At 54.8% G+C, this 7836-nt stretch overlaps 1 protein-coding gene across 2 annotated transcripts in view; it reads right to left on the reverse strand.

The window, feature by feature from the left end:
• The window catches only part of ACAN (aggrecan), a 63341-nt gene extending 55849 nt beyond the window's left edge, over positions 1 to 7492 (reverse strand). For both annotated transcript variants that reach the window (XM_087856651.1, XM_045813144.2), the window contains exon 1: positions 7128 to 7492. The gene's annotated coding sequence lies outside the window, so the exon portion shown is untranslated. The remainder of the gene's footprint in view (positions 1 to 7127) is intronic.
• Between the last annotated feature and the right edge of the window lie 344 nt (positions 7493 to 7836).

The raw sequence follows: 7836 nt of genomic DNA on the forward strand, positions 1-7836 counted from the left end.
CTGCCTACAGGGAGGGGAGGGCAGGTGACCCCAAAAGTCAGGGCTACAAGAAAATGGCTTAGAACCAAAGGCACCCAAAGAACTATTTGGGGCTTTACACTAAGAGTTCAGAAACTGGCCTGCATTGGAATCACCTTGGGTGATTCTTCGCTCTAGGCAGAATCTCTGGGGGTACATTAGGATTTGGGCATACTTTTTTCCCCAAAGCTCCTCCAATGCTTTCGATTCTAGGGACAGAGGCTACTTCTGATGATGGCTTCCGGGTCCCTTTTTCAGTGTCTTGTCAAGCTGACAAACATCCACTATATTCCTGAGTCATCCTAAAATCCAGGTGTTTCCCTGAGCCAGCTGGATGGGAGGTCAAAGTGAGGGCGGTTTGGAGGGGGGGAGAGGAAGGGAACACCTGAAGGGGAAGGTCAGGCCAAGGTCCAGATTTGGTTGGGAAAACCCCCTCCCTATGATCAAGGGGGGAGGCTGGGATAAGAAAGCCCAGGGGTTCTGAGGGAGATGGGAGGCTGGGCTCTCCCTTGCCTTGGACATTTCTCTCACAAAGGCTTTCTTCCCCCAAACATCCCGGGAACCAGCAAGGACTGTGGAGGCACAGAGTCAGAAGGTGGTCCAAGGGTAGACAGTGGGTGGCCCCAGGATGAAGTCTATCTGCAGCTGGGTTCTTATGGGATGGCACAGTGTTTCTGTAATCAGGCACCTTCTTTTGCTGGTTTGAATGTGACATGTGATGTGGAGGGAGGAGCCTCAGCAGCCCTAATGGGAGCTTTGGCTCCGCTGAGAGCAGCCTGAACGCCCTCTCTGGGACTCCGTCGTCTCATCTGTGTAATGAAGGAGGCGGGTGATTTAGTCCCCTGGGTCCCTTTCTGATCGAATGCTTCGTGACTCTGAGAAACAGAGGCTCAGGGAAGCTTGGCAATTCCCAAATCCACCCCTTTGGCTAGTGACTTTCAATGAGGCCTTAATATATGGTTGAGCTCAACTCCGTGTGGTCGAGCAAAGGCCTTGCTGTACAGATGGGAACATGGATGTGCCCTGCACTGAGATAAGGCTCCAGGTTCCTGATCCTGACTGGGTCCTCTTTTCAGCAGCTTGGGCTTTCTCTGTTCTGATGTCTCACCCACACCTCCCGCTTCCAGTCGGGCTCCCTTCTCCGGGTTAGCACAACTCAACTGCTATGACTGAAGTGTCCTCTAGAGGGCGCTGCTGCCAGCGCTGTAACCTGGGCCTGGCGCCCGACGGGAACTAGAGGTCCGGGCTTCCTCCGGCTGGCTTGGATGGAGGAGCGGCCAAGCAGAGGACAGCCCATCTGAGTATCGGTGCTCTTCTCGTCAAGCATTGAAAGGAACTTAGAGTGTGGGGGCTGCTCATTCATTCATTCATTCAGCCTGTCTGTGTGCTCCAGGCCCTGGATTAGGTATAGTGCCCCCCCCCCCCCGCCCCCAGGTATGAAAGATTCCTGCTTAGGCTTCATAGGGGCTCCCCCGACCCCACAAGGCACCTTCCCAGAAGTAATTTCTGCCTGGATCTTGCCCTGTGAAGGCAGGCCTTAGGATGTCCATTTTACAGAGAAGAAAATCGAGTCTCCCGGAGCAAAGCAATTTGCCCACATCCTGCAGCCAGGCAGTGCCTGGTTCAAGTGGCTACAAGCCCAGCAAGCCTCCCACTGCCCATAATGTAGGATGCCTTCTCTGTGGAGCAAGCCCCCCTCCCCCTTGCAGGGAGCTGTGTGGGGGGAAGGTGCTGACCCACGTGCCACCCCACAACCAGAAGGCATTACTTTGGTCTCGACATCACACGTCCACAGCTGCTGATGCTGTGATTTTCCAGAGTAGGACCTCGAAAAGCTTCCAAGACAATAATAGCAATTGCCATTTTATTGTAGGTTCACTTTGTGCCAAGTCCCTTATTCACTTTATCTTGAACTGCCTCAACCATCAGACCAGCCTCATTTCACACATGTGGAAAGTGAGGCTCAGAGAGGATAAGTGACTTGCCCAAGGGCACACAGCTGGGATTTCAATCTGCATCGGGGCTGCCAAGGTCCACGTTCTTTCTGCTTTACCACTGGGGCCCGGCTTCTTATTTTCTTTTGTTGTCTACTCTTTACCGCCTGCCAAACTCTCCCTTCTTGCCCTCCCACCGGCAGTCTTCCTGCTGGTGCATACAGCGTGCTCTAGTCCCATAACTAAATGAAGATCTGGAGCAGGACTTCTCAATCTTGGCACTACTGACATTTTGGGCTGGATCATTCTCTACTGGTAGGAGGAAAGTGCTGTCCTGGGCATTTTCAGATGTTTAGTGGCGTCCCTGGTCTCTACCCACCAGACGCTAGTACTACCACCCCTCCCCCATGGTGACAACAAAAAAATCTCTCCACAGAAGGCCAAATGTTCCCTGGGGAGCAAAAGAGCTCCCCAGTTAAGAACCACTGCTTTATAGGAATGCAGGGTCAGGGTCAAGTTGACCCTCAATAGACCATGAGTAGCTGGAGGGCAGGATGATTGAATTGTTTAGCCACACCTAGTGCAATGCCTGTAGCATGTAGCCAGTGGTGCTGCAGGAAGAATGAATGAATGCTTTCCATGGATATGGTATGTTTCAGGGTGAGGGCCTGAAGACCTAGGTTTCTGTCTAGATCCTCACTGGTCTGCTCTGGGCCAGCCTGGGGCATGCACTTTCCCTCTTCTGGGCCTCTGTCCCATTTGTGATCTCTTACACGAGGGTTGTTACAGGCAGGCCCTGAAGGCCCTGGACATCCATGGTCTGGGAATTTCCATGTTCCAACTCAGAGGCCCAGAATCCGGAGGCTGAGGAGGGGCTGTCAGCCAGGCTGGACATTACGCATCTGCCCAGTCCTCAGTTTCTCCTTTGGACTCTTGCCTCTCGGCCAAATCAATCACAGACAGACGAGCCAGCCCTCCCACCCCCAAAAGCGAGAGAGGTGGCTCCTTTTTTGGGTGTGTATCTTAAAAGGGAATACATGTAACCTCAAAGGTAACCAAATATCCAAATCGTGATGGCCAGCATTGCACACCCCAAATCCACCTATTCATGAGTTTAACAAAAAGCTTCTTTAGGATACACTGTAAGGCCATTGAGAGGGAGAAAAGTCGCCTCTCACAAGCCCAGGCCAGCCCGCAGGGCCCGCCCTCCTAGCGTGCGCTCACACACACACACACACACACACACACTCAGCCGCTTACAAGGAGGCTCTGAGTTTTTAAAAGTAAACTCCATGGTTTCCGTTCTTGCCCTGGATTCAACTTTTGAAAAAAGGAACCATTTTCCCGTTTTTCCTACAAATTCCCCCTCTCTCTGGTCCTCCCTCTGCCTCACTCCTGCTCTCCCTCTCTAACCCTGTCCCTGCCCTGCACCCCCCCTCCACCAGCTGCTCCTCCCCACAACGTTGACTCCATTTCCAACCACGCCCAGGGGCCCAGACCTCCTCTCAGGGATGGGGGTGTCCTATCAGGTCTGGGGCAGGACAGCAGCCAGAGGAGATGCCACAGCCCCCTTTCACTGGATAGAACAGAACTTTCTCAAGGAAGGAGGGTAGGAGTGAAGCTCCCATCAAGGCCCACAGCATGGCCAAGAGGCCCACCTAGTGACAGCAGAAGAGCTTGGCTCCTGTTTCAAGATGTTCCTCCCCCCCCAACCCCCCCAAGCCTCCCCCCCGCCCCCACCATAGGGGCACCTGGCTGGCTCAGTCAGTTGGGTGTCTGACTCTTGATTTCAGCTCAGGTCATGATCTCAGGGTCATGGAATCAAGCCCCAAGTCTGGCTCTGTGCTCAGCACAGAGTCTGCTTGTCCCTCTCCCTCTGCTCTTCCCCTGTTCACTTGCGCACACTCTCTCTTTAAAAATAAATAAATAAATAAATAAATAAATAAATAAATAAATAAATAAAATCTTTAAAAAAAGATGTTCCCACCCATAGACCCTCTTTTCCAGGGCAGCCCATTGGCCCTGTCACCCCTCCTGCTCCACTCGCAAGCAGGCCTGTCTTTCATGCACTGTTTCCTCTCTGAGTCTGGCTCCTCTTCCTGGAACTTGCCTTTCCCTTCCACCCCCAGGTTCCACCCCTCGCTGCCTCCACTCCCGAGATGCTTATGGGTCCAGTCCAGGTGTTAGCATAGGGGCAGCAAGGATGCCCCAGCACCTGCCAGCTGGAGCCACGAGGCAAGAATTTCTCAGAGACAGAAACATTATCAGGATCAGTGTCTTTCAAATTTTTTGACCACAACCCGCAGTAAGAAACTCATCCTATGAACATCAAATTTGTATATATTGTGTATATGCCTATATATTATAACCACATATACACTAATTTAGGATTGCCAAATATATAACAGAAATAAAAGTTTCTGGAAACAATACTTACCTTTACTACATGGGAGGCACTATGAGATTACTTTCCTATGTCATTACACTCCCCTAAATTGGTTTTACAACCTGCACATAGACATGGTCTGTGCTAGATGTCCCTGCAGGAGCAGAGACAGACTAAGAGTGAGACTCCAAGCAGGGGCCCGTGGGCCTCCCCTGGCTCAGTGGAGGCCCTCCTTGTGCCCAGCAAGAAGGGTCTTGGGAGGGACCAGGTTCTAGGAGGCATCATGAAAAAAATCCACATGAAAAGTTGGGACACACAGTCTTTTACTATTACAGAACATTCTCAGTAAGTATTCTCCTGAACTTACAGTTTGTGACCCCAAGGGGGCCTAGAAGCCGTTAGAGGAGAGGAATTAAGGTTTCTGGTGCCTGCTGAGAGCCAGACAAGGACTTCTTCAAAATCCTGTAGCCAGCAAGTGGCTGAGTTGGGATTCGAACCCAGGTCTGCCCTGCCCGGCAGGCTCCCACCCTCATGGTTCTCCCCCACCATCTCAGGAGTGAGGGCTCTCTTGGAGCTTCCTCTCCAACTGGGGAGTTGGACAGTCTGTTCTGGGCATGTGGGGTGGAGGGCGCCCCACTTGGCATGCAGGGGTGCAGGCTGCCTGGGATGTGGGTGTGTGGGAGATGGGGAGCAGGGGCAAAGTGTGGGCCTGGGTGTGAGTAGGGGCATGGAGTCAGGTGTGGCTCAGACAGCACAGAGTCTCACCACTCAAGCTCACAGACACTTCCTGCAAATATGTAATAATACTTCTGTCATTTTCCCCTCTGGATTCTTTACTCCTATATTGATCAGAGGGCTTTAAATTGTAAAGAAAGAATCCCAATTTAAGTATGATTTTCACGGAAAATTCTAGGAAATGAAAAATACCTACTTAGTATTAAAATTAGTCATTATAATAATAAACGATATCAGTTATTGAGTACTTGCTTCCATCCCCACAGCTCCTGTTTATTCAGACCAGCGACGGGCCAGCACGGAGCACGGAGTTACTAGGTGGCACTCAGTACTTACTGGAGAATGAATGAAGGTACCCGGGGATCCACTAGAAACTGCACATACATACATCTCATTTAAACCTCACTTGATGTAACCTGAAAAATTCCAGCATTTCTCTGAGAGGTATTTTCTTCCTCTTGATAATTCCTTCATCCGAAACTTTTGAAATTGGAGGGATCGTTGCTTTTGGGTTAGAAGCACCCCCTCCTTCGGGTTTTCTCCCCTATGGTCTTGGGGTTTTCTCCCTGATTGCCCTCCCTTTCTGGGCAGTCCCTTCCAGGCTCAGTGATGGACAGGCCAACGTTCCTACACTGATCTTCAAAGCACATCCTTAGCTGCCCTGCCCAGGGGCACAGGCGCTCTTCCCCTGGGCAACCCAGAGGCAAGGAAGGAACAAGGATTGGAACCCAGACTTCTGGATTCTTAAATCAGGACGAGCAACCGACGAGGGCCTCAGAAAACCCAGATTCTACTCCTGCCCTTCCCCTAAGTCACGTGTGACCTTTAGAAAGTCATCACACCTTTCTGGATTCACTTTCTTTTGAATGGGTTTCCAAGGCCCAGGGTTCCCCCCAAACTGTCAGATACCCACTCGCCACAGTGTCCCAGACCTGAAACACCACATTAACCCATTCAGCTTTGCCTCTTCCTTCCTTTCTTCCTGGCAGCCCACCCTGATAGAATGGGAATTTACGCACCAAGCAAAATGCTGGGACCTGGGCTCCTTAGCGGTGAGACCCTAGAATAATCCTATCAGAACCCTGCTCATGACTACTGCAAGGAGTAGAATGGTGGAGAAGTTTGGGTTGGATACTGTTTTCCAGCAGGAGACAAGCCCCCACCCCACAGTTTGCTCTGGCCTAGAATGTAGGTTCAGTTAACACAGACAACTGACCACCCAATCCCCCCAGGGTTAGAAAGGCTCCACCATCACTGGCTTCAACTGCAGAGGAACCCAGAGACTGGAAAACTGTCCCTGGTCATGTGTCCTCATTTCCCCTCCTCTTCCTTGAGAGATGGCCCTGCTTAGTGGTGTGTTCTGAGTTTGCTTCCCTTGCTGGCAGCTCAGTGGCCCTGCCCCAGGTTCTGCCAATCTCCCCCCCCCCCCCGCAGCTTTTCCCCATCCTTGTGGCTCCCGGAGTAGGCCAAGTGGCCAAGGAAGTGGGACCAATGGGTTCTCCCATCCTCTGCTTGGGCACCTGCCCTGTACCTGACACCCTGCCCGTGCCCAGCCACCCTGCCAGTGCCCAGCCACCTTGCCAAAGAGCCTCCTCCTTCCCACTGACAGCCCAGGCCAAGGCTCAGAACCATGAAGCACCCCCTCCAGCTCAAAAGTAGCACAGGGGATCTGAACCCACATTTCCCCGACTCTAAAGCTGCTAGTCTGTCCACCAAGGCTCGTTCCAGACCCTAGGACTTGAAAACACACGGGAGTCGGGAGTAAAAGCTCTCTCTTCTCTCTTCCTTAATTTCGGGGGACCAGCGGACAAGAGCCCCTCGTCACGTGTTTCTTTGCCCCATTCACGCTGCGTCTGCAACAGCCTGAAAGTTTGCTCAACTCCATGGCGGACGCAGCGGTCGGGAACCCCCAGCACACGCTTCCCCCACAGGGGACACCGAGGCAGCGCAGCCCCCGGCGCGGAGCGGGGCAGCCGCGGCACCGCTACTGGCTGACCGGGGGACCCCACCCCCCCGCCGGGAGAGCCTCTCCCTGGAGGGAAGGAGACAGTTACCTTGAAGAGTTGGACTCCCTTCCGCGAGAACTTCAGTGCCACACACCTGGGGAGGCGGCCGGGGGCTCCTGGGGCCGGAAGGCCCGGGTCTCGCTGCGCAGCAGGGGAGACGCTCTGCGCGCGCGCTGCGCACCCCTCCTCCAGCCGGCGTCCTGTCCGCAGGTCCCCTCGCGGCGGCCGCGGCGGCAGCGGCTGGGTTGCGGAGTCCCGGCTGGCCGAGGGAAGGGCCACTGCAAGGTGCCCGGAGCCCCTGGCACCCGCGTCAGATGCCGGCCGGTGAGCGCGCGGAGAGAGAGAGAGACCTTGAGCGGCGCGGCGCGCGTCCTCAGCTCTGCGAGCCCCCTCTGGAGCGGCTGGGAGGTAGGTGGGCGGGCGGGCGGGCGGGCATGGCGCGTGGTGACACATACATAGGGGCGGGCGGGGGAGGGGAGGGCCGGGGGGGGGCGCGGAGGGAAACCCCACCCCCGGGGGACCCGAGGGGCGGCCGGCGGGGGAGGGGAGGGCGGAGGCGTCTGGAGCGCGCTGGACCCCGGCTCCAGACCGGCGCGCCGCTGGGGAAGCCGCCCGGGGCGCAGGGCGCGAGAGGAGCCGGCAGCCCCGGGGCCCGCGGGAGGCAGCGGCGCGGGAAGGGCTGCAATGCAGTCGGCGGCTCCGCAGTCCGAGGGGCCCCGGAGGGCTGTGCCCGCATCCGCACCCTCACCCGCGCCTG

Source organism: Ursus americanus, chromosome 28 (assembly GCF_024610735.1).
Source record: "Ursus americanus isolate L20-20 chromosome 28, mUrsAme1.1.p, whole genome shotgun sequence".
Taxonomy (NCBI): Eukaryota; Metazoa; Chordata; class Mammalia; order Carnivora; family Ursidae; genus Ursus; species Ursus americanus.